This window comes from Carcharodon carcharias, chromosome 26, assembly GCF_017639515.1.
Source record: "Carcharodon carcharias isolate sCarCar2 chromosome 26, sCarCar2.pri, whole genome shotgun sequence".
In the NCBI taxonomy this organism is placed as follows: domain Eukaryota; kingdom Metazoa; phylum Chordata; class Chondrichthyes; order Lamniformes; family Lamnidae; genus Carcharodon; species Carcharodon carcharias.
In genome coordinates this window covers 26296805-26323310 of record NC_054492.1, presented here as the reverse complement: position 1 = coordinate 26323310, position 26506 = coordinate 26296805, and the positions used below count along the sequence as shown (strand labels likewise).

The 26506-nt window shown below is 46.1% G+C and overlaps 1 long non-coding RNA gene across 1 annotated transcript; it reads right to left on the bottom strand.

Annotated features, from left to right (window-relative positions):
* Positions 1–2819: 2819 nt before the first annotated feature.
* On the bottom strand, positions 2820–18084 carry LOC121269841. Its single transcript, XR_005941433.1, has 3 exons — positions 17978–18084; positions 11755–11822; positions 2820–2941 (listed from the first exon to the last, which is right to left on the bottom strand). It is a non-coding gene; the product is annotated as an uncharacterized LOC121269841 (long non-coding RNA).
* Positions 18085–26506: the final 8422 nt, after the last annotated feature.

Genomic DNA, 26506 nt, shown 5'->3' with positions numbered 1-26506 from the left:
GGGGGGGGGGGGGGGGGGGGGGGGGGGGGGGGGGGGGGGGGGGGGGGGGGGGGGGGGGTGGGGGGGCTGGGGGGGGGGGGGGGGGGGGGGGGGGGGGGGGGGGGGGGGGGGGGGGGGACGGGGGGGGGGGGGGGGGGGGGGGGGGGGGGGGGGGGGGGGGTGGGGGGGGGGGGGGGGGGGGGGGGGGGGGGGGGGGGGGGGGGGGGGGGGGGGGGGGGGGGAGGGGGGGGGGGGGGGGGGGGGGGGGGGGGGGGGGGGGGGGGGGGGGGGGGGGGGGGGGGGGGGGGGTGGGGGGGGGGGGGGGGGGGGGGGGGGGGGGGGGGGGGGGCGGGGGTGGGGGGGGGGGGGGGGGGGGGGGGGGGGGGGGGGGGGGGGGGGGGGGGGGGGGGGGGGGGGGGGGGGGGGGGGGGGGGGGGGGGGGGGGGGGGGGGGGGGGGGGGGGGGGGGGGGGGGGGGGGGGGGGGGGGGGGGGGGGGGGGGGGGGGGGGGGGGGGGGGGGGGGGGGGGGGGGGGGGGGGGGGGGGGGGGGGGGGGGGGGGGGGGGGGGGGGGGGGGGGGGGGGGGGGGGGGGGGGGGGGGGGGGGGGGGGGGGGGGGGGGGGGGGGGGGGGGGGGGGGGGGGGGGGGGGGGGGGGGGGGGGGGGGGGGGGGGGGGGGGGGGGGGGGGGGGGGGGGGGGGGGGGGGGGGGGGGGGGGGGGGGGGGGGGGGGGGGGGGGGGGGGGGGGGGGGGGGGGGGGGGGGGGGGGGGGGGGGGGGGGGGGGGGGGGGGGGGGGGGGGGGGGGGGGGGGGGGGGGGGGGGGGGGGGGGGGGGGGGGGGGGGGGGGTGGGGGGGGGGGGGGGGGGGGGGGGGGGGGGGGGGGGGGGGGGGGGGGGGGGGGGGGGGGGGGGGGGGGGGGGGGGGGGGGGGGGGGGGGGGGGGGGGGGGGGGGGGGGGGGGGGGGGGGGGGGGGGGGGGGGGGGGGGGGGGGGGGGGGGGGGGGGGGGGGGGGGGGGGGGGGGGGGGGGGGGGGGGGGGGGGGGGGGGGGGGGGGGGGGGGGGGGGGGGGGGGGGGGGGGGTGGGTGGGGGGGGGTGGTGGGGGGGGTGGTGGGGGTGTGGGGTGGGGGGTGGTGGGGGTGGGGGTGGGTGGGCGCGGGGGCGTGGGGGGGGGGTGGTAGCTTGTATTTTACATCAGACGGAAGCTCCAAACTCATGGCTGAAACTACAGCAAAGTCTCCTGATAAAAGCAGGATTATTTCTCCAGAGAAATGCAGTCAGTGGTGGATGGTTATATAATATGTTGTGTGTAAAATTAATTCCAGTGATTTACATCAGTTCATATTTTAGGCATGATTAGTGAAGGAATTACTCAATTGTGTCCAACCTGGCTGTGATTTACAGTGTGACTATATGGAGCCAATATATAATTAGAAAGTATTTTGTTTTTGGGAATATTTTTAACTATTCATTGTTAACCTGTGTAGGATTTCCCCACAAATTAGGGACACAGACACAGTTTGTTTTGTCTTCTGGACATGAAGCATAGACTAAATTTATTGCTCATTAGAGGAATGATCCATGTTGAAGATGAAGCAAAGGCAGCACTTACAAGATAGAAAGCAAACCAGTTACAACCCAGCAGAAATAAATCACGTTATTGAAAGAAAGCATCACTCTTATAGCCCAAAAAACCAAGACAGCAATGAGGACTGGGATTCCTGCTACCGATTGAAAGTCTGCCTAATCCCACTTTGCCCCACTGTCAGTTCAGCCATGTTTCATCACATTCTCTCCTCTGCGTCCAAACGTTAAGCTTCGCTTCAGACTTGGGTCCTTTCTTGCAGAGAGCCGGCACAGAAAAGATGGACTGAATGGCCTCCCGCTGTGCTGTAACCATTCTATGATTCTTTATTTACTTATCAATGTAAAGTATCCATCTATATTTGTATATAAAAGACTAACTAATTTTAAGACTTGAAACAGTTTAGCTTATAAATGTTTCTGTACATTGGTCTGAACAATGTGAAGCCATTAAGATTGCAGTTAATGCAGAACTGATTCCATTACTGTTGCCCAGACTGCAGCTAGTGATTACTTGAAGGAGGTAATTCTATCAGAGATTCTTAATGAACTGTTACAGCTGAGTGGGTTTAAGCAATGCAAGCTGAACATGTAATGCCATTCCAGAGTATCGGAGATGTGTGAGGGCTTAGCTGTAGATGAAACATGATTCATGTATGTCTCCCTCCGCCTCACCACTCCTGTCAAGTGACTATTCTTCAAGGATGGGCAAGTTGTTTAACCATTGGTGGGGCATCACAGCTTGGCTTTGTCACACCCTCACTCAATACCCTCACATGTAAACCCAGAAACCCGCGATAACTTTGACAGATTCGTTAAAATGCATATTTTTTAAAGAAAAGACAAACCGGGAACACGGTTCATGACTGTGCCGTCTGTCAGGCCACGTCCTTTACTTACAAAAGCAAAGTGCTGCAAATACTGGAAAATCAGAAATGAAAGCAGAAAATGCTGGAAACGCGCAGCATCAGGTCAGGCAGTATCTGTGGAGAGAGAGAAACAGAGTTAACGTTTCAGGTCAATGACCTTTCATCAGGACTGACGAGAGGTCATTGCCCTACACGTTAACTCTGTTTCTCTCTCCACAGATGCTGCCTGACCTGCTACACGTTTTCCAGCATTTTCTGTCCTCCATGTAGCTCCATTTCGTCAGCCATGCCAATTGTTTATTGCCACCTTGGCCATTCCATCAGCAGGAGGTATAAACATGGATCAATGCATCAGAAAGCAGTTCCGCGTTAAAGACTTTGTAAAACTTGACTGAAGTCACAAACTGCAATATGTTCCACCCTGCATACTCCTCTTCCTCCCTAGACTCAGGACATAAAGGAGAACTCCTCTGCTCTTCTTCCAAATGGTGTTGTGGGATCTTGCACGTCCACTGGAAAGAGAAGACAAGGCCTCCATTTAATGCCTCATTTGTAAGAGAGTAATTATGACAGTGTAGCATCCCCCCAGTACTGAAATGAGTAGCAGCCTGGATTAAATTTTGGGTTCCAGTTTCTGAGGTGGGTCTTGAGCCCATGATCTTCTCACTCAGACGTAAGATCTCTAATCTACTGAGCTGTGGCAGACACAAAACTATTCTTTGTCAGGTCTTCTCAGTTGTGGAGCTCATCACTTCGCTCTGTCCTACTTTCCTCCCACAATCTACAGGCACTTAAATCCAAACTCAGCTTCACCCAATCACCACTTCCTGACTTATCCTATCTTGACTCTGTACTATTCAACTAACGCAGCATTTAACTCCTTGTACTGCGGACTTTCAACCAGCCACCTCAACAGAAGGGGATAGAAAATATCCTTGATTGACCTCTGGAATTCACAAAAATTAAACCTAAGAGTCTTAAAAGCATTTGCACACAACTCTTCCTTAACAGTAGAATAATGCATTGGGTAATGCATGTACAATCCTCCAATTCTTGGCAATATTGGGCCTGACTAGGCTTTCCATGATTCTCTTTGGTTTTATTCTTGTCAAGACACTCGCCACCATACCACATGTCTTAGTTTATATGTTAGTTTTGATAGAGGTGTTCAAAATTATCAGGTTTAGGTAGAGTAAATAAGGAGGAACTGTTTCCATTGGAGGGAGGGTCATGAACCAGAGGGTAAAAAAATCGAAGGGAACTTTTTACATAGTGAGTTGTTGTGATCTGGAATTGTTGCTGTCTGAAAGGGCAGTGGAAGCAGAACAGTCATTACTTCCAAAAAGGGATTGGTTAAATACTTGAAATTAAGAAATTTGCAGAGATGTAGGAGCTGGGCTAACTGGACAGCTCTTTCAAAGAACTAGCACAGGCATGATGGACTGAATGGCCTCCTCTGTGCTGCATGATTCTATAATAATCTCAACATTATTAGTAATGCAGCATCAGGTCATTGGCACCTGAATTAGGGGCTGTGCCTGATTTATCCCAATTTTGTTGATTTAGTTTAATTGGTTTCATTTAAAAGATTATCAGGTCATTGACTGTTAGACCTTAGATGATATGCCAATTAACTCAACCTTCATCTGCCTGACCCACTGCTTTCAGGGGATGTTAAAGATCCCATCGAGTATTTAAAGAACAATAGGGAGTTTTCATCATGTTTTGGTTAACATTCATCTCTCAACAAGAAAATCTAAAACAGATTAATTAGTTGTTTGTCTCATTGCTGTCAGTGGCACCTTGTGTAGAACATTTTAAGCCAAGTTGGTCCATATAACAAAATTTGCTGAGCTTCACCAGTTTAAACATCCACTCACTTGGCTACCTATGCACATTTACTGCAGTGTCCCATCCATAAGATGCACTGATGCATCTTAACAAGGCTTCTTCAATAGCACCCCCCAAACCTGTGACCTTCACCACCTAGAAAGACAAGGGCAGCAGATGCCTGGGAACACCACCTTCAAGTTCCCCTCCAAATCACGCACCATCCTGACTTGGAAGTATACCGCCATTCCTTCACTGTCGCTGGATCGAAATCTCCTGGAACTTCCTCCCTAATAGCACTGTGAGAGAAACTTCACTGCATGGACTGCAGTGGGTTCAGGAAGGTGGCTCACCACCACCTTCTCAGAGCAACGAAGGGGTGGGCATTAAATGCTGCATTTGCCAGCAACTTGGAGATGATATTAATAAGTATTTACAGCACAGAAACAGGCCATTTGGCCTAACTGGTCTATATTGAGGCTTATTCTCCTCCCACCCCACTTCATCTCGCTTGCTCAGCATATCCTTCCTTTCTCCCTCATGCATTAATCCAGCTCCTATTGAATGCATCTATACTATTCACCTCAACCATGCCACATGATAACAGCTTCCACATTCTAACCTCTCTCCAAACGCTGGGGTTGTAAAATATATAACTGCACTGTCATCAGTGCAGTATGAGATTACTCATAATTCCAAATTCCCTGATATAAAAGTAGGATAAGAAATGACAGAGGCAATTGTTGTTGCAAAGCACAGAGGGAGACAGTCATTAAACTCCAATCATTAGGAAATACATTTTAAGAGATTAAATTCTATTATAATTGATTGCATGTGTTTTAACCACAATCATTGGTTGAATAACAATGTCCTGTGTCATCGTATATCTTGGCCACATAATAACAGGATTTCAGGCAGCAGCATCAAGAAAAATATCAATTGATTGCCATCAGATCAATACCAGTACTGTCACAGACTAACATGCTGAAATATACTCCACAAACATGGATTTCAGATGGTGTTTCTGCCCATCGGGTAGTGTAACAATCATTGGTTTATTTTTGTTGCTAATTTGATCTCTGCCTCTTCTCCTATAGGCACTGGCTCTGGTAGGATACAGTGCCAATGTCTGTTGCCCACTTTCATTCAGAGACAATCTTCACACATGACCCTGGCAGTCAATGTTGCCAAGCAATTTGGGTGTAGTGGGGTCATCACAGGCTGAGCCCAACCCCTTCCTCACCTAAACATCTACACAATGGCACTTTTGAGCGGACATCATTGGGAGGTGATTAGGAATGGCCTTTTCCTATCTCAGCTGAGAGACACATTGTAGCATTACTCGTCCAGCTAACCCAGCACAAACTGGAAATCAAACTTGGTACTTCCTGATGTGCATGGTTTAGTTCTATTCCCTCTCTCTTCCCCAAATGAACCATCGAAAGTAAATCCCGTCATTTTAATTTGCAATTGTCATGAGCAAAATTTATGTGTTCCTTTTTATTGCCTGTGATCAATATGTTTGTGTGTAAGAGGTGTGTGTTTTCTCACCCTCAGAGTAATTCTCCCAATTTAAGCTTTCCCACAGATCTATATTCATTATGCTGCAAATGTTACATCATTCTCAAATGTTTTTACAGTGCAGCTTTTAAGGACAATCTCCCACTCTGAAGACTCAATATCTATTGTGTTGCAACACCAAAGGCTCAATGCAAAGTGCTCAAGCCAAATTTTTGCAACATTAGTGTTGGACTGGGAAAGAGAATAGAATGAGAAAGAACAACAGAAGGAGATATATTTCGCAACAACACCAATTTTCATTTATAAAGCACTTTTAAATCCCCCCAAAGTGCTTCACATGGAGTTCTGAAGCACAAATGAGATCAGGGGTGACTGCTCCATTGAAAGGGAACAAGATTCTTTAGGATTCTTGTGATGAATGCGACACTATGGAACCATTCAAGGACCCATTCAGGAAATAGCCTAAAGATGCAAGAGCATCAAGTGTTGAGTAAGAAGGGAGAGAAAATCACATTGACAATGTAAAACTGGGAAGTATCTCAAGGGTCACCCATTCCAAGTCCCAGCCTCAGTCTCAATGGAGCTCAATATCGCTCAGGGTGTTTGTCAGAAAGCCAGTGTGACACCTCCCAAAGTGAAATTCTATCAGCCAAAATGGTCAATCACACAGTAAGACACGGAGGTGAAAAGAAATCCACAGCTTGGAGCATCTTGAATCTCCATTTGTAGAAAAATGGGTGTCGCCTCACTCGAAGAAACAATGGGCGGAATTTTATGCCAGCAGGATCTTATGGTCCCGCCAAAGAAAATAGACTTTTGGACGGCTCGCCACATTTTCAGCCCCAGCCGTGACCCCGCCATGATGGGGCCATAAAATTCCACCCAATGAGAGAGAGAGACTCAGAAAATAGATGGAGGGAAATAGAAAGATCTTAAAAAACTTAGTGAGAAAGAAGAGGAGTGAGTGGGAAAGAGAATAGATTGAGAAAGGAAAAAAGGAGATATATTTCGCATTTATAAAGTACTTTTAAATCCCCCCAGAGTGCTTCACAGGAGCATAAGCAGACTGAATGTGACACTGAGTGACATAAGGAGATGTTAGGTCAAAAGCTTTGTCAAAGAGGCAGGCTTAAAGGGATGTCTTACAGGAAGAAAGATAGAGATGCAGAGAGGTTTAGGACAGGAATTACATTGATGCCATGTCCACAGGAAGTGGTCCATTCTGATTCTCTCAATATTTCTACCATGGTAAAGGATTGCTGTCTCTGGAGGGAATGACCTCTGAGGACATCAAACGAGACCCTTTAGTGCAATGTAGAAAAGGGCAGTCAAATCATTTTTAATCTCCTTCCCCTTTTTCTTTTGTTCAATGTATTGTTAATCAAACAAGCAATTTTTTTGTCCTTTTAATCCATGCATTAGATTTGTTCCAAGATTTAGTATTTCTTAATTTTAATTACTCTATCTGAGGAGGCTTTATGATGCATCAAGTACCCAGGCATGTGCAGTGGTATAATGAATCAAGCCCTGCTGTAAACCAGAAGCAATTAGATAAATCTAAATCTTACTTGGTGATGCAGAAAGAAATTTAATCTCACAGCTAAAATCAATTATAATGCTGTAATATTTAATTTCATTTGGGCCATGCAACATATCTTTTTAGGCTTTACTGGGATTTTGTTTCAGAATCAACACTGTTTATTAGACTTTGTTGGCAGTTCTGTGTGTGTTCTAGGTAAATATTCCCAAAGGGAAAGCTATTACAATTCCTGAAATTATAGGAAGTCTATTTCCTAATTGCTGAAAAGCTTAATGGAGACAATTTCTCACAGATTTGTCAATAAGTGGAAATGTGCAGCTCTGAATTGTGATGATTGATGTTCTTAATGAACCTTCATAATTAAAGTATGAAGCACAGTATCAATGCCATTCTAAGTATCAAACAGTTATAAAGAGTAATGACTAAATTAACTACGGTACTTGCATTTATAGGGCACCTTAGCACATCAAAATGTCTTAAAGCATTTCACACAGTGAATTACATTGAAGTGCAGTGACTATTGTTATGTATGAGCATGTAATTCTGCATTAGAAACCTCACATTTGTGTCAGCATTGCCTGAATCGGTAGCACAGACATTTACGGATTTGAGTCTTCACAATAAGAAAGACAGGCTTAACAAAGAAATATAGAAACTAGGAGCAGGAGTAGGCCATTTGGCCCTTCGAGCCTGCTCCGGCATTCATCATGATCATGGCTGATTATCCAACTCAATAGCCTGCTCCCGCTTTCTCCCCATATCCTTTGATCCCTTTCGCCCCAAGAGCTTTATCTATCTCCTTCTTGAAAACATACAATGTTTTGGCCTCGACTACTTTCTGTGGTAACGAATTCCACAGGCTCACCACTCTCTGGCTGAAGAAATTTCTCCTCATCTCAGTCCTAAATGGTCTACCTCATGTCCTCAGACTGTAACCCCTGGTTCTCAACTCCCCCACCATCGGGAACATCCTTCCTGCATCTACCCTGTCTATTCTTGTTAGAATTTTATAGGTTTCTATGAGATCCCCCCTCATTCTTCTGAACTCCAGTGAACATAATCCTAACCGACTCAATCTCTCCTCATATGTCAGTCCCGCCATCCCAGGAATCAATCTGGTAAACCTTCGCTGCACTCCCCCTATAGCAAGAACATTCTTCCTCAGATAAGGAGACCAAAACTGCACACAATATTCCAGGTGTGGTCTCACCAAGGCCCTGTACAATTGCAGCAAGATATCTCTGCTCCTGTACTCGAATCCTCTTTCTATGAAGGCCAAAATACCATTTGCCTTCTTTACCGCCTGCTGCACCTGCATGCTTACCTTCAACAACTGGTGTAAGGTATGACATGAAGGTAAGCATGGTTTACAAGTACATTAAGAGTAAAAGGATAACTAGGGAAAGAATAGGGCCCATTAAGGACCATAGTGGTAATTTGTGGAGCCAGAAAACATAGTTAGGGTTCTAAATGAATACTTTATGTCGGTGTTCACAAGTGAGAGGGACGACGTAGGTATGGAAATCAGGCAGAAGGAATGTGATATAATTAAAGAAATTAACATAGAAAGGGAGGAGGTTCTAAGTGGTCTGGCAGGCTTAAAAGCAAATAAATCTCCAGGCCTGGATGAAATGTATCCCAAGTTGTTGAGTGAGGCAAGGGATGAGATAGCAGGGGTGCTGGCAATAATTTTCAATACGTCTCTGGCCACAGGAGAGGTGCCAGAAGACTGGAGGACAGCCAGTGTGGTACTGTTATTCAAGAAGGGAGGAAGGGAACTAGGGAACTATAGGCCAATCAGTTTAACCTCAGTGGTGGGGAAACTATTGGAAGCAATTCTGAGGGACAGAATTAATCCACACTTGGAGAGGCAGGGATTAATCAAGGACAGTCAGCGTGGTTTTGTTAAGGGGAGGTCATGTCTGACCAATTTAGGCTATGGGCCTAGTGCTGGAAAATGGGATTAGGATAGTTAGGTATTTATTTGACTGGCACAGACTTGATGGGTTGAAGGGCCATTTTCTGTGCTGTAGACCTCTGTGACTCTATGACTTGCCCGCTAAGGCTTAAAATGCTTTTTGGGAGTGTAATATAGCAATCTTAGCAATTCCTTATCCAGTGCTCCACTCCATTAGATATGGGGATAATGCCAATGGTAGAAGTGGCTGATTGGTCATGTCAAAAGTTCAATAAATGGATGGTCCCAGCTTGGTGAGAGATAGGTAGGACTTAGCTTCACAGCATAAACAAGATTTTAATTATCTTGAGGAAGGACATGGGGCAGATCACAATTACATTGACTTGTTACATTCCCTGTTCTTGGGCTTCAAGACAACATGGCTGTGTTAGCTTGACAGTTGGCCTATCCCGCTCTGTCACTCATGCTGAGTTAAAGTCAGAGCCCGGTTAACTGGATTAATTTTGGTTTGAAATACACTGCTGTATAAAATTTGGAATACTTCAGCCATTTCCCAAGGGCAGGGAATGAACCCATTACATTTCCATAACTTGACTGTATTCAAAAAATAAATTCATATGAAGACCCTACTGCCTATTTGCCCCAAACCTTTGAGAATACCAAGCCTGCAGCAGCTGTTTCTTAAGAGTACCAAATCTGACCTGGGACTCAATTCCATCTGTAAGTCAGCTTCTGTGTTAGAAAGTGCCTCTTGGCATCTATGTTAAAATCTGGAGGTTCCCCTCCAAGCCACTCGCCAACCTGACTTGGAAATATATCACCGTTCCTTCACTGTCGCTGGGTCAAAATCCTGGAACTCCCTCCCTAACAGCACTGTGGGTGTACCTACACTACAGGGACTGCAGCGGTTCAAGAAGGCAGCTCACCACCTTCTCAAGGGGCAACTAGGGATGGGCAATAGATACTGGTCTAGTCAGGGATGCCCACATCCCGTAAACGAGTAAGAACAAAATTACGTTCCGAGCCTGTCGCAACATGTTGATAATTTTGTTTCAGTCTTACCTTCCTCATCCCATTAAGTACCCGAATACCTCCACATCTCCTGCTTAGGAAAAGCGAAACTACAAACATGCTGGCAGGTGGAAAAACTTTACCAACCTAAAATTGGCTGCGTCCTTTTCTTTTCAAAGCTTATGAATCACTGCCAATCCATGTGTTGATGGTTCATCAATATTGAAGAAAAGCACGCTGTAGGCATATCCTGTCTATTAACACGTTTATTAATACACACACTTGTCATGAGATTTAGCAGTTTTTAAATGAGCCACCAGGAATAATGCCTCCAGAATGTTTTATGTGATGAACAAGTAAGGTTGAACTTCTGCAGTCAGCAGTGAATCCTGTATCTACAGAAACCCTTCTCCCTGTTCTCTCCAACTTGCTCTTTCGGTTTCTGCCTCCCTCTCTGTCTGTATTCCTTACACTTTGTGGAGTTCCAGATGGCTGTGGCTCCAACTACAGCACTTCCTACTTTCTGTGTCTCTCCTTGTCTCTATTTCTGCCTCTCTCTCTCTGTCTCTACTTCTCTATTTGTCATTCCATTTGATCACAATTAAGAGTATCAGAAACAGGACTAGATCATTCATCCACTTGAACCTGTTCCATCATTCAGTTTCATTTTGGCTGGTTTGTGCCTAAACTCCATCTACCAGCATTGGTTCCCCAATCCTTAATAGGCCTGTTTAATAGGCGGATGCCCATTTACCAAATCAGGCTGCAGAAGACATCGTGAATTGCAACTGTTTTATTGTTAAACTACTGTTTAGTACAAATACACTTCCCTCCTGGATCCTTTCCCTGCCCAGAAGTGAGACAACTGGGGACAAAATTTTCTTTTCTATATGCTGGATTATCTTTAAGAAAATGTGTCTGGCAAACTTTATTTGGCTTGGGAGGTAAAATTAGGTTGAGGTCTGATAGAGATGGTCCAAATTTTGAAAGGTTTGGATAAGGTATTCGGAGACAAGGGCAGAATTTTACGTTCCCCTCATGGTGGGCTTGTAGGTGGGGCTGACCGCAAAATTCCTCGGATAGCCTTCCCACCGGTCTCCCACCTACCCAGAGCTCTCCGCAACTTTACAGTGGGATGGGCAAGGCCCATCTGCCTTTGCCCTAATTGAGGCCTTTGTGGCCAATTAATGACCACTTAAGGGGCATTTTGCGCCCAGCCTCAGTTTTCAGGCCAGCGGGAGGAGTGCAATGGTGGGGGAAGGTCCTAAAAGTGACCCTGGTCAGGTCTTGAGTGGGAAGCAGGCATGGCACCTCCATCAATGGCCTCCTTTCAACATTGGGTGCCCCCCTACCATGATCCCCAAATGGTATGGCCCCGATGGGTGCTCCCTCCTGCCCCCCACCCCGGACCTCTCCACAAACAACCTCATCCCCTCCCTGCCTGACCCCTGGGATTCACCACCCTTCCCCGCACCCCCCACCACTCCCAAGACCGTCACACTTACCTGGTTCCGGACTCCCGGGGCGTAGACTCTGGGATAAATCAAAGCAAAATATCAGAGATGCTGGAAATCTGAAATAAAAAGAGAAAAGGCAGTAAAAACTCAGCAGGTCTGGCAGCATCTGTGGAGTGGGAAGCAGGGTTAATGTTTTGAGTCCATATGACCTTTCTTCACAGCTCTTAGACTCTGGGAGCTGCATCCTCCAGAGTGAGGGGCAGAAGTCCTGCCTCCAGTCAACCCACACTCCTTCGGGTGTTAAATGGTTGTGGGGCAGTCAGTTTTGGTGGCAATGCATTCTCCACTGACTCATTGGATGGCAGGAAGGGAAACCCCCACCATCCAAAAAATCCTGGCCAATCATTTCTACTGGTCAGTGCATCTGCAACGGAGAGCGATTGAAGATAACTACCAAAAAAAACGAAGCGGCAGGTTAGAAGAAATTTTAAACCAGAGAGTTGTTAGACAGCAGAAACAAGCATGGGAGCAGAATCCATAACAAATTTTAAGGGGGGAGTGGATACATTTGAAAAAAATGTAAAGGTTAAGGGGAAGGGACAGAAGGGCTACATGGATGGACCATTCAGTGAACCAGCATGGACATGATGGACTGAATGGCCTCTTTTTTTTAATGTTCTCAGGGTGTGGGCATTGCCGGAAAGGCCACGTTTACTGTCTACAGATGCCTAGTTCCCCAGAGAAGATGGTGGGGGATCTTCTCCTTGAGCCGCTGCAGTCTGTGTGGTGATGGTACTCCCCCAATGCAGGGAGGGAGGGGCTTATGGGGTTTTGACCCAGTGAAGGAACAGCGACGAATCGGGATGGTGTGTGACTTGGAGGTGGCGTTGTCACCTTGACCCTGCTGCCCTTTTCCTTCTAGAGTGGTGGAAGTTGCCTTAGCAAGTTGCTAAATGCGTTCTGTCGATGGTATACACTCAAGGCACAGCGCATCAGTTGTGAAAAGACAAGATTTTTAATCCAGTTTCAGTGCATTCATGATCTGAACTTCTCTGTCCTTGATGGTGTTGAGTGTCCTGCTCTTGTAGTCAGTGTTGCTGAGGTGGCTGGTCTAATTTAGTTCCTGGTTAATGTGCTAGATTGGGAATGGTAGGATACTGGTTATGTTACTGGACTAGTAACCCAATGGACTGGGCTAATGATCTAGTAGATGATGAGTTCAAATCCTGCCACGGTAGCTGGAGAGTTTAAATTCGATTACTTTTTATTCCAGATGTATTTAATTACTGGTAATGATGACCATGAAATTATTGGATTATTCTAAAAACTTGCCTGGTTCACTAATTTCCTTTAGAGAAAGAAATCTGCCATCCTTACCCAGTCTGGCCTACCTGTGACTCCTGCCCACAGCAATGTGGTGGACTCATAAATATCCTCTGAAATGGTCTAGCACTCAGTTGTATTCAAGAAGGCAGCTCACTGCCACCTCCTCAAAGGCAATTAGGGGTGGGCAATAGACGCTGGCCTAGCCAGGGTTACCCACATCCCATGAATGAATTCTTTAAAAATCTTTGATTGTATAACTCTGTCCTAATCTCTTTAATTTTAATGATCCGCAATATGAATGGTCTTGGACCTTCACCCTAGATTTCCCTTGGTCTTTGCCAAGCTCTGTTTTATAACATTTCGTTGACAGCCTGGTGCTGATGAAAACGTGCTGGGCTGCCCAGAACTCTGGCATTGTGGCTAGAAATGTCCCCAAAAAGAGACACATTGCCTCTTGAAAGATGTGCCATCTGAAGAAGTCAGTCACAAGCAACATTGAGCAACAAAGCAGCTGCATGTCTACACGCTGCCCAATGTCTTTTCTTTGGAACAGGACAAACTTTAAGGAGAACAAAGGCAGACTTGCTTCATCCTAACTCCAGGCGCCAAGGAGGCTGGGAGAGAGAGATGGTTCCGACTGCATTTTTATTATAAAAATGAGTTGTCCTTTACAGCAGCACACAGTAGTCTTGCTAACAATGATTATAAACCAGGAGGATAATTAACAAGTAACAAATTGTTCTGTGTTACTCGCGACCAACATTCAGAGCCATGAAACTTAATTAGAGTGCAAAGATAATGATGAAGTATCTGAAGGAATTTGCATTCAGTGTTAGTGCTAATGGGTTAGGTGAAGCCATTTATTATCCTTATCAGTCCAAGGGCCTTTGTCATACAAACACAAATCTAAAATTAATTTAAGTCCTTAGCATGGTTGCACCTGCACTCTGTCCCAATTGATTGGTGGGGAAGCAGTGAATGCAGTGCAAGCTGGAAACTGTACTATGTATGGACAACTGACTGCACTACAGTGGACCTGGACCTGCTAACTCTGCAAATAAAACCAAGCTGGAGGAAGATTTTGCCTATCATTCTGGCCAACATGATCAAAAACCCCAGCCCTATTTCAATGGGGAGAGTGAGGCAAGTGACATAGACAGGGGAGTGTTCTCGTTCCTACAATAATTAAATGCAAAAATTGACAAATTATTTGCTTTCTTTATTTGGAGTTTATGTCAATGCTAAACCAAAGCAAATTAGTTACAGGTTTATCAGTGGTTAACTGTAATATGGTAACAAGGTTAATATTTCCGCATATTTCAGCTGCGATTGGACTTTTGACCTGGGCTAGGAAAGCTCACATTAACTCACACACATAATCAACACATTTTCATCCTCAGGCTTAATGCCTCTCATGGCCTCCCTATATCTGTAGTCTCCTTTAACACTGCACAGGACCTCCCCCACTCCTCTTCCCCCTCTCCCAACAACAACATCTCTTGGTTGCTTTTTCTTCAGGCTCTTGTTTCACCCCACACATTCCCCCAACCCCATCATTGGTGGTTGTGCCTTCAATCACCTAGCTCACATTCTCAGGAATTCCCTCCCTAAAACCCTCTGCCACCCCCTCCTCCTTTAAGGCCCACCTGAGAACCACCCCCAACCCACCGCCACCCCCACCACCCCCACCCCACCCCGGCCACGACCTCACTCCGCACAATCTCTCCACCATTGGCTTGAGGTCCATTTTTCTTAGACTGCTGCAAAGCACCTTGGGAAGCTTTTCTAAGCCAAAGTATCTATATAAATGCAATATGCTGTTATTTCTTTATTTCGCTTTGCGATTGTTTCTCTGCCAGCTTTGCCCCTCTGCTCTCACCCTGTGGACATTGATGTTTGGTATTTGGCTTGCGATTGTGATGAGAAGCTGGAACACGATTGACCCTATCCCTCTCTCACCATCCATGGCCAAGTAGAGCACCCTAATTTAGGGCAGGAATCAAAATCTAACCTCCTTATTCCCAATCGCTATTCCTTTACTGGAGCTGAAAATTCCAAGTGGGAATTTTAAGTGGCAGCATTAGACACAGGCTATGAGCCCACCCATCATTGAATAGACTGTTAATGGTCACTGTCTCAGGTGCAAAGCCAAGGCTGGCCACTTGGGAAGGTGAAGCAGCCTATGGCTCTCCATTCCAAACAGTTAACTGGTGTCTTTGGGAGAGGAGAGAAGAGAATAATTAAATGTGTGTCCTCCATTACGGAGAAATTATGTTCTGGTATCTTTTAGGTCCACCTAACAAGATAGACATTTAGGTGGAAGCAAAATATTGCGGATCCTGGAAATCTGAAACAAAAACAGAAAATGCTGGAAAAACTCAGCAGGTCTGGCAGCATCTTTGGGGAGAGAAACAGAGCTAACATTTCGAGTCCGTATGACTCTTCTTCAGAGCTGCAGAGAAGTAGAAATGTGATGAAATTTATACTGTTTACGGGGGGGTGAAGCTGGATAGAAGGCCAGAGATAGGGGGAGGCTAAGGAGAGATTGACAAAGATGTCATGGACACAAGACAAACGGGGTGTTAATGCTAGTGGTGAGGGCTAAAAAAGGTGCTGATAGTGGCATTCAGGTAAGAAAGCAGAATATGATAATAGCAGAACAAGGGTAAGCGCTGTGGAAAGAATAACATGAACAAGTAACAGTTGGCCCTTTGGGGGTGGGGTGGGGGGAGGGGACTGTGGTGGGGAAAAGGGTAGAAAATGGGATAAAATGGGGGGATAAAAAGGGGATAAAAATGAATAAATATGGAAATAAATAAAAATAAGTGGATAAAAAATAAAAAATAATTTTGAAAAAGGGGATTAACAAAGAGATTAAGATAGAGGAGAGAGTTTAAGGTCTGAAGATGTTGAACTCAGGGTGTTAAGTCCAGAAGGCTGTAAAGTGCCTAGTCAGAAGATGAAGTGCTGTTCCTCCAGTTTGCGTTGAACTTCACTGGAACATTGCAGCAGGCCAAGGACGGACATGTGGGCATGAGAGCAGGGTGCTGTGTTGAAATGGCAAGCGACAGGGAGGTCTGGGTCATGCTTGCGGACAGACCGAAGGTGTTCTGCAAAGTGGTCACCCAGTCTGCGTTTGGTCTCCCCATTGTAGAGGAAACCGCATTGGGAGCAGTGAATGCAGTAGACTAAATTGAAGGAAGTGCAAGTGAAGCACCACTTCACCTGAAAGGAATGTTTGGAGATTTGGACGGTGAGGAGGGAAGAGGTAAAGGTCAGATGTTGCACCTTCTGTGATTGCATGGGAAGATGCAGTGTGAAGGAGATGAGGTGCTGGGGTGATGGAGGAATGGACCAGGGTGTCCCAGAGGGAACGGTTCCTACGGAATGCTGATGGGGGAGGTGAAGGGAAGATGTGTTTGGTGGTGGCATCATGCTGGAGTTGATGGAAATAGCGAAGGATGATCCTTTGAATACAGAGGCTGGTGGGGTGAGAAGTGAGGACCAGGGGAAACCTATCATGTTTCTGGGAGGGAGAAGAAGGTGTGAGGGTGGATGCGCGGGAGATGGGCCGGACACGGTTGAGGGGCCTATCAACCAGAGTGGTGGGAAACCTTGGTTAACAAAGAAGGAAGACATGTCAGAAGTGCTGTTTTGGAAAGTGGCATCATCGGAACAGATGCGACGGAGGCGAAGGAACTGAGAGAATGGGATGGAGTCCTTACAGGAAGCAGGGTGTGAGGAGCTGTAGTCGAGGTAGCTGTGGGAGTCGGTAGGCTTGTAATGGATATTGGTGGACAGTCTATCACCAGAGATTGAGACAGAAAGGTCAAGGAAGGGAAGGGATGTGTTGGAGATGGACCATGTGAAGGTGATGGAGATGTGGAAATTGGAAGCAAAATTGATAAAATTTTTCCAGGTCCAGGCGAGAACATGAAGCGGCATCGAAACAGTCATCGATGTACTGGTGAAAGAGTTGTGGGAGGGGGCCTGAGTAGGACTGGAACAAGGAATGTTCCACATGCCCCATAAAGACACAAGCATAACTGGGGCCCATGTGGCACATTTAGATTTTAAACGTTGGCCCTGCCTGTTCTCTCAGGTGAACATGAAAATCCCATGGCACTATTTTGAAGAGGAGTGGGGATTAACCCCTGGTGTCTTGGTCAATATTCATCCCTCAATCAATATCACAAACACAGATTATCTGGTCATTATCACATTGTTGTTTGTGGGAGCTTGCTGTGAGCAAATTGGTTGCTGTGATTCCTATGTTACAGCAGCGACGACACTACAAAATCTACTTTACTGGCTGGAAAGCACTTCAGGGCACTCTTGTGATTGTGAAAGGTGTAATTTAAATGCAAGTCTTTCTTTATTTTTGAGGAGGCATAGTTGTTTTGGATTAGTATTCCAGAGACCTAGGATAATGCTCTGGGGACCAGGGTTCAAATCCCATCACAGCAGATGGTGAAATTTGAATCCAATAAAAATCTGGAATTAAAAGTCTGATTGTTGTAAAAACCCATCTGGTTCACTAATTTCCTTTAGGGAAGGAAATCTGCTGTCCTTACCCGGTCTGGTCTACATGTGACTCCAGACCCCACAGTAATGTGGTTGACTCTTAAACGCCCTCTGAAGAAGGGCAACTAGGGATGGGCAATAAACGCTGGCCCAGCCAATAACGCCCACATCCCATGAGCGAATATAAAAAAACACTCCCACAGTACTGCACTGGGAGTGACAGCCTGGATTATGCGTTCATGTATCTATGATAGCAACTATGACTTCACTTCGGAGGTAATTAACTGGCTGTCTAGTCTTTAGGACATTTCAAAGATGCGATGGGGCTTGATATGAATTCCCCACCCCCCCCCCCCCCCCCCCCCCCCCCCCCCACCCCCCCCCCCCCCCCCCCCCCACTCCCCCCTTGCTGTATACTTACTGAGTTGGCTGAATTCACGGAGAAGAAGCCACAGAACTTCTTGATTTCTGCGAATCTCTGTCCCTGTGTAGTTTTGCCATCCTTCCTACCTAATTAACACATTCAGATGGTGACAACAAACAATAAACAAAGCATTGCAGTTCAGAAGTGTGTCTGATTACAACTGTTAACTGGCTAATTAAATGCAAATTCCAGCATTAGCGATGGTGTCTATTACATTAACAATGCACTTGCTATCATAGGACCAGAGTTAGATTAATGTTAAATACATGCAAATTTCTGATTTTTTCAAAATGGCATCTAATTACATTAATGATATGTTGGTGTCACACCACTGGCGGCAAATTAATTATAATTATCATTTGGTAATGTGCCTGTGCTTTTGTCAATTGACTGATTTGAAATCTGACGTATTTAATTCCTTCTCAGTGCAGAACTTCACTGTCAAGAAACAAAAGATATTGGAATAATTTCAGGAATTAGAAAGTGATTCATTTAAGACTCCTGACTCGAGGGTGGGGAAAGAGGGCTAAAAGCAGATTCCTGATTTTTAATTAGCTTTTAATTGTCACGTCACAGGCAGTTAGATTACATTCATTGTTTAGCAGGAGTTATCAGCATGGAAAGTGATAAAGAGATTACACGGACAGGACGTATGACCACAGAAACAGGCCATTCAGCCCAATGGTCTATGCTGCAGTTTATGGTTCCCCCTTCTTCATCTCACCCTATCAAAAACAACAACTTGCATTTATATTGTGCCTTTAACATAATAAAACTTCCCAAAGTACTTCACAGGAGCCACATAAACAATATTACAGCAGGTGACTAAAAGCTTCGTCAATGAGATAAGTTTTAAGGAGCATCTTGAAGGAGCAGAGAGGTGGAGAGGTTTATAGAGGAAATTCCAGAGCGTGGGGCCTAGGCAGATGAAGGCACTGCCAACAATGGTAAAGTGCTTAAAATCAGCGATGCTCACAAGGCCAAAATGAGATGAGTTCAGATATCTCGGAGGCTTGCGGGCCCGAAAGATGGGAAAGGGCGTGGTCATTGGAGAGGTTTAAAAACAAGGGTAAGAATTTTTAAATTGAGACGTTGCTTAACTGGGACCCAATGTAGGCCAACAAGGACAAGGTCGATGGGTGAATGGACTTAGCTGGGGCATGGGCCACAACATTTTGCGTGGCCTTAAGTTTACGGGGGGGGGGGGGGTGGCGATGGGAAATCAGCCAGGGTGGCAATGGAATAGTCAAGTTTAAGCAGACAAAGACGTAGATATCAGCACAATTTTCTTTACTTCCTTGTGTGCTTATCAAACTCCCTCTTAAATATGTCTACCGCAACCTTTTTTTAACAGAATTGTGCTTTTGTACTAAGTACTCCCTTTTCTAGTTAAGCGTTGTCCAATATGTTAACCACTAGGTCGCATGTGGCTAATTGGGAACCCAGATGTGGCTAATTGGGAATCCAGATGTGGCTAATTGCATTCCTGATGAGCAAATGTAAAACTCTCGTTGGGACTGTGATCACAATACTCATTCACATGGTGTGCGCATGTGAACTTTCATCTTTTTGTATGTTTGTTGGTAAAATATAAAGAGCAAACGTGGAGAGTGCAGTGCTTTTTTGATGGTTGTGGATTGTTTTACTTCCCTTGATGACTGAGTGGCAGTGGGTGTTTATTGAGTTAATAAAAGGCCGATGTGAATTTAAATCCAGAACTCTAAATCCTTTCTGGCTCTTGTTAATGCAAACCCTGGATTGAATTACAGGATAAGAGAAGTTGCATTTTTATAGGGTCTCGCTATTTTCCAAAGTACTTTGCAAGCAATGAATTGTTTTTCGACGTGCAACCGCTGTCTCTGTAGAGGCAAACATGGCAGCTGGCTTGGAACCACTAGTCTGGTGTGAGCCCAGACAGTAAGTACCAGCGGGCTATTTAACCACTCTGCAATCCCTCCCTGAGCTTGTCCAATTTTCTGTCCCATTTTGAGACACTCCTTAAAAACTTATCAAGCTTTGGGTCACCTGTCCCTAAAACTTCCCTGTGTGCACCAATGTCAAGTTCTGTCTGATAACACTGCTGTGAAGCCAGTGGGGACATTTTTTTTAGCCAATTTAAAGGTGCTATATAAATGCAAGTTTCTGCTGCTGTTTTTATCCACCAGAGAGTTTTCATGCGTTCACAATTTGATGCAGCACGATTTACCAAGGCAACGTAATGCAGTGCAGTTATCAGCCTCCCAAGACTGGTGGCAAGAAACTATGGAGCAATCAACAAGAACGACTTGGGACTGCAAACACACACCGGCCAAGAGAAAGATGATGAAGTGAACCGCGACACTCTCAGTGCTGACTGGTCACTTGAGAAGCTGAGGGGAGGAGCAGATAGAGACCTACATGTGCGGTATAATTTGTGTGTGAGGTGTCTCTCCATGCACTGGGGCTAAGGGAATATTGTAGCTCAGGAATGATTTATTTTCTGCTAAGCATCTCTCTTCATTGTGCTTTAAATTAAGAAAGAATATGAAGCCAGGATAGCTCGGTTTTAAAGATAACAAGTCCACTGACAACACTGAAAGGAGTACCAATGCAGGGCAGAAGAGACAGGCGGGAACTGATCCTTTATCTATATCTCTCTATTCTAATTGCTCCACCAAGTGTCCAATGTTTTGCTTGAGCTGTCTCCATTAATGAGGTAACACTGCAAAAAAAAAAACGATGATTACAATTCTGACGAGATCTGTGTAGGACTAGCTTCCACGCTCCAGTGCTTCATTGGATCGTTAGCACTGTCAACCACACTGGGATTATCCTGCTGGACAAGTAGGTGCTCATTGTCTTGGCTAAACTCAATTGATCCTGAATAATAAATTTGGGCATGTGGTTAATTAACTCTTCCTTTGGTGAGAGGCAGATGGGCTGTTATGTAAACAGCAGCTGAGACAACAAGCTCCCAAGTGGTCATATGACAAGTCTTGTTAATATGCAACTGGAAAACAGCCAAAGCTGGAAGCAGGTACCATTAGAGCAAAACAATACAGTCTCCTCTCTGACCTGTTCCAATTGGATGTAAACTGGGATTTGCTGTTGTTTGAACTGCCATTTTAAAATACTCCTATAGGATTTAATTTGCGTTCTGTGGGCTTGATTTAAATTGTGTGTGCATGTACATGCGAAGATTCAAGCAGAACTTCTCGACTTACCTTCCTAGCAGAGACTCTAATTCATTTGCTTTAACTGGTTAATCCCCTGCTAAAATCACTAAGAGATCAATCAAGGGAACAAGGGTTATCGCAATGATTTATGTGAAGGAGTAAGGGGATAGGGAATTACGTCTGACAAATTTACCTGAGGATTTGAGCGAGTTGCTGGCAGTAGAATTTCTGTGGATATCTTCTATTTTGATTTTGGTGAGCTTTCTACAAATGTGTCACTTAATCAATTATGCACACACAAGGTAGGAGTATACACAAGGAATACTTAGTGTCACAAACAAAAACAAAAATTGCTGGAAAAACTCAGCAGGTCTGACAGCATCTGTGGAGAGGAAGACAGAGTTAATGTTTCGAGTCCATATGACTCTTCATCAGACATACTTTGTGTCGGTGTTTATAAGTGAGAGTGACGACGTGGGTATGGAAATCAGGCAGAAGGACTGTGATATAATTAAAGAAATTAGCATAGAAAGGGAGGAGGTTCTAAGTGGTCTGGCAGGCTTAAAAGTAGATAAATCTTCAGGCCCGGATGAAATGTATCCCAGGCTGTTGAGTGAGGCAAGGGAGGAGATAGCAGGGGTGCTGGCAATAATTTTCAATACCTCTCTGGCCACAGGAGAGGTGCCAGAGGACTGGAAGACAGCTAATGTGGTACTGTTATTCAAGAAGGGAGGAAGGGATAAACCAAGGAACTGCAGGCCAGTCAGTCTAACCTCAGTGGTGGGGAAACTATTGGAAGTAATTTTGAGGGACAGAATTAATCTACACTTGGAGAGGCAGGGATTAATCAAGGACAGTCAGCATGGCTTTATCAAGGGGAGTTCATGTCTGACCAATTTGATTGAATATTTTGAAAAGGTAACCAGGAGTGTAGATGAGGACAAGCATTTGACATAATCTACTTGGACTTCAGTAAGGCTTTTGATAAGGTCCCGCTTGGGAGACTGATAACAAAGGTAAGATCCTATGGGATCCAAGGCAATTTGGCAAATTGGATCCAGAATTGGCTTAGTGTCAGGAAGCAGAAGGCGATGGTTGATGGGTGTTTTTGTGATTGGATGCCTGTGTCCAGTGGGGTTCCACAGGGATCAGTGTTGGGTCCCTTGCTGTTTGTGGTATATATAAATGATTTAGACTTGAATGTAGGGGGATTGATCAGTAAGTTTGCGGATGACATGAAAATTGGTGGGGTGGTAAAAAGTGAGGAGATAGCTTTAGATTACAGGAGGATATAGACGGGCAGGTCTGATGGGCTGATCAGTGGCAAATGGAATTTAATCCAGACAAGTGTGAGGTGATGCACTGGGGCAGGACAAACAAGGCACAGGAATACACGATGAATGTAGGACCCTGGGAAGTACCGAGGATCAGGGGGACCTTGGTGTGCATGTCCACTGGTTCCTTAAGGTAGCGGGACAGGTAGATAAGGTGGTTAAGAAGGCATTTGGGATACTTGCCTTTATTAGCCGAGGCATAGGATATAAGAGCAGGGAAGTTATGCTGGACTGTATAAAACGCTGGTTAGGCCACAGCTAGAGTATTGTGTGCAGTTCTGGAATCCGCATTATAGGAAGGATGTGATTGCACTATAGAGAGAGTGCAGAGGAGATTTACCAGGATGTTGCCTGGGCTGGAGAGTTTTAGTTATGAGGAGGGATTGGATAGACTGGGCTTATTTTCCCTGGAGCAGAGGAGTTTGAGGGGGGACATGATTGAGGTGTATAAATTTATGAGGGGCATAGATAGGGTAGACAGGAAGGAACTTTTCTCCTTGGTGGAGGGATCAATAACCAGGAGGCATAGATTTAAGGTAAGGGGCAGGAGATTTAGAGGGGATGTGAGGAAGAATTTTTTCACCCAGAGGGTGATGGTAATCTGGAACTCACTGCCTGAAAGGGAAGTGGAGGCAGAAACCGCCATAACATTGAAAAAGTATTTGGATGTGCACTTGCGATGCCATGACATACAAGGCTATGGGCCTAGTGCTGGAAAATGGGATTAGAATAGTTAGGTACTTGTTTGACCGGCGCAGACTCGATGGGCCGAAGGGCCTTTTTCTGTGCTGTAGACCTCTGTGACTCTATGACTGTATGGCCTGGTAAAGGAGGTTGAAAATCTGGGTTGAAAATCAGCTACCCCAGTGAAATGATAGGGCGCTTGTAAATGGAGATGTGTTGATTTGGCAAGGTGCCAGCAGAAACATGCCAGAGGAATCAATGCTGGGACCATTGGAGGACCACAGGAGGGTTATATCACTAAAGGAGATTGGTGAGGGGCAAGGACAAGGAGAAATCTGAACACAAGAAAGAGAAATTTAATTTGAGGTTTTGCCAGGCTTAGAGCAAATATAGGTCAACGAGCAGAGCAGGCGATTGTTGGGTTGGGTGAACTCCCAATGTACATCTTTTAATTGCCTTAATAGTGTCCTTGTTTCTTCTTAGAATTTCCCTGGAATAGAATTCACTTGATGAACACCAGCAAGTACAATTTAACTGGTTGTTCCTCTAATTGCTGTCAGCAAACACTTCTACATCCTGTTGAACGGTCATGAGGACTCGAAACGTCAACTCTTTTCTTCTCCGCCGATGCTGCCAGACCTTCCAAGTTTTTCCAGGTAATTCTGTTTTTGTTTTTAACACTTCTACATTGTTACTTCTATCTACAGAGCAACAGTGACTGGACTTTGATATTTTATGAAGTGTTTTGGGACAGCTCAGGCAGCTGAAGGCTCAGCCACCCAAAGGTCAAGTGTTTAAAATTGAGGATGTGCATAAGGGCAGAACTAGAGGAACATAGATATCTTGTAGGGTTGTAGGGTTAGCAAGTTACAAGGATAAGGAGGGGGTAGAGACAACAGAGGGATATGACAATGAGGGTGAGAATTTTAAAACTAGGAGCTAACCTAGGCCAGCAAGGACCAGGGTGATGGGTCTCAGGCTGAGGGCAAGCCTTTCAACATACTTTACCAGTTTACAAAATGGAGAGGACCACTTTGGCAGCAGGGCTAAGGTTGTAATGTTACTAATTTCCTGTGCTGATGTGAATACGTGTGTTAAAAAAAAAAGAACATTGGGAGATTGCTCCAGAGCAGATGAAGCAATCCTGGAGAGGTTTAAGCTGTCCCAAGGCCAAAGCCATTCCTCTTTGCGCCACATACAGATCTGGCTGGTACAAGATGTTCCTGCTGCTGGGAAGTGCGTGTGTGTGGGCAGCAGACTTCAGTAGGTTCAGACTTAACTGTGCCTCGCCCATTGACTGCCCAACTTGCTTTCTAGGCTGCCCAATGAAGTAAACCACCTGGCTGAAGTACTGGTGGGTAGGCAGCTCCTGCAGACACTGTGACCCAGCAGAATCCCCTTGACTAACGGCAGCAAACACAATTTAACTGGCCGTTCATCTCAATGTCATCAACAAACCACTTCTACATTGTTACTTCTATCTACATAGTGACTGTGACTGTACTTCTTCAGCTGTAGCTCAGTGAGTCCCACTCTCGCCTGAATCAGAAGGTTTGAGCCCCCACTCCAGATCCTGAGCACAAAAATCAAGGTTGACACTCCCAGTGCAACACTGTCAGAAGTGCTGTCTTTCGGATGAGAAGTTAAACTGAGGCCCAGTTGGTCCTCTCGGGCAGATGTAATAAATCCCATGATATTATTTTGAAGAGGAGTAGGGGAACTATCCACAGTGCCCCGGTCAATATTTATCCCACAGTCAACATGACAAAAACAGATTATCCAATCATTATCACATTGTAATGTATTTCCTACATTACAGCAATGACTACACTTCATTGGTTGTAAAGTGCTTTGGGATGTTTAGTGGTTATGAAATGTGCTATATAAATACAAGTCTTTTTTTAATCAGGATAGGAAGGGAATCAGTGAATGACATGAAAAGGTAAGATTCTGTTCTTTGACCTGAACTTGCCATGACCCAATGCATTTTCCTTGGCTGAGTTCAATGGCTGAGGGGGGAGGGTGTGTGTGTGTGTGTGGGAGGGGGTGTGTGTTTGTGTGGAAGGGAAGTGGGGGTCGGGTTGGGAAGGGGTGTGGGGGCTGGGAGAGGGGGTGGGGTGGGTGTGGGGAGGGGTGGGGTGGTGGGTGGCGTGTGGTGTGTGGTACTGGTTTTTGGCCACCATGACCAAGTCTGCCACTGAAGGGCAGTCATTCTGTTGGAATGCCACTCCAGCATCCACGCAGGGAAGTTAAAGGAAGGGAAGAATCCCAAAGGTGAAAAAATTCAGCAGTTTTGTAGGCCTTGGGTGAGCAAGCGGGAGGGAATGACAATGTCTCCTCCGTCTCCACTTGCAGAATTCAGGGCCTTGCTGCCACTACTTTTCTTCTGGCAGCCCTGGGGAGTGGTAGGTATGAGTGGATGACAGAAGCCTGGCCAACTTCAGGGAAGATAAAATCGGTGAATTTCCTCTCCTAATCCCCTATGTGATTGAAACTAGTCCAGGCGATCACTCTGGCCTTTATTAAATAAAGGCAGAAGTTGTATTGTATAATGTCTTTCACAACCTCAAGACATCCCAAAATGCTTTGCAGCCAACGCAATGCTTTTGAAGTGCAGTCAGTGTTGAATGAATGATTCATGTTATACTGCGTCCCTCTCTCTTGTACACAATGATCTCCACCTCTCTCTCAGAATTCAGTGGACTGCCATCCACCACACACGACATGTGGTACCTGCAGAGGCGCTGGGCTTGAGGCAGATTGGTGACTGGGTCTCGGTGTCTGGATCACATGCTGTCAGTAGATGGAGCTAATAGCAAGTGGTCAAATAATCAGGACAACGAATCAGTCAAGGATGGGAATTGAGCAGCAGGGAACCAGATAACCAGAGCGTGCGTACCTGACACAAGCAGAATAGATGGCAGCAGCTACAGGTCCGGGTGCGGGGAAGGGACAGGGAGAAATCAGACCTTGTGGTGCTTGTTTTCCAGGAAGAAAATGGGGTCACCGAATTCCAATGTAAGAGGTCAACTCCCTGAGCTCGAACAAAACACACCTTCCACCCGTTTCCATGTAAATTACTCTGCTGCTTAAAAAGCGACATGTTACACTGGGAGGTGTTGAAGGTTAGTGACGTGTTGGCTCTGACACCAGGCTGAGCTATACTGTACCTTCACATGGTCCCCTGATAACCTGTGCAGGGACAGTGATGTCCCAGCAAGGAGACACCATCTTCAAAAGAGGAGCAAAGGCAGAATAAGTAAATGAGTGAGGAAAACATATGGGGTTTGAAAGAAAGTTTCTTTTAAAAAGTGGAATGGGTCAATTAGACAGTAAAAAGTGATCCTAAAAAT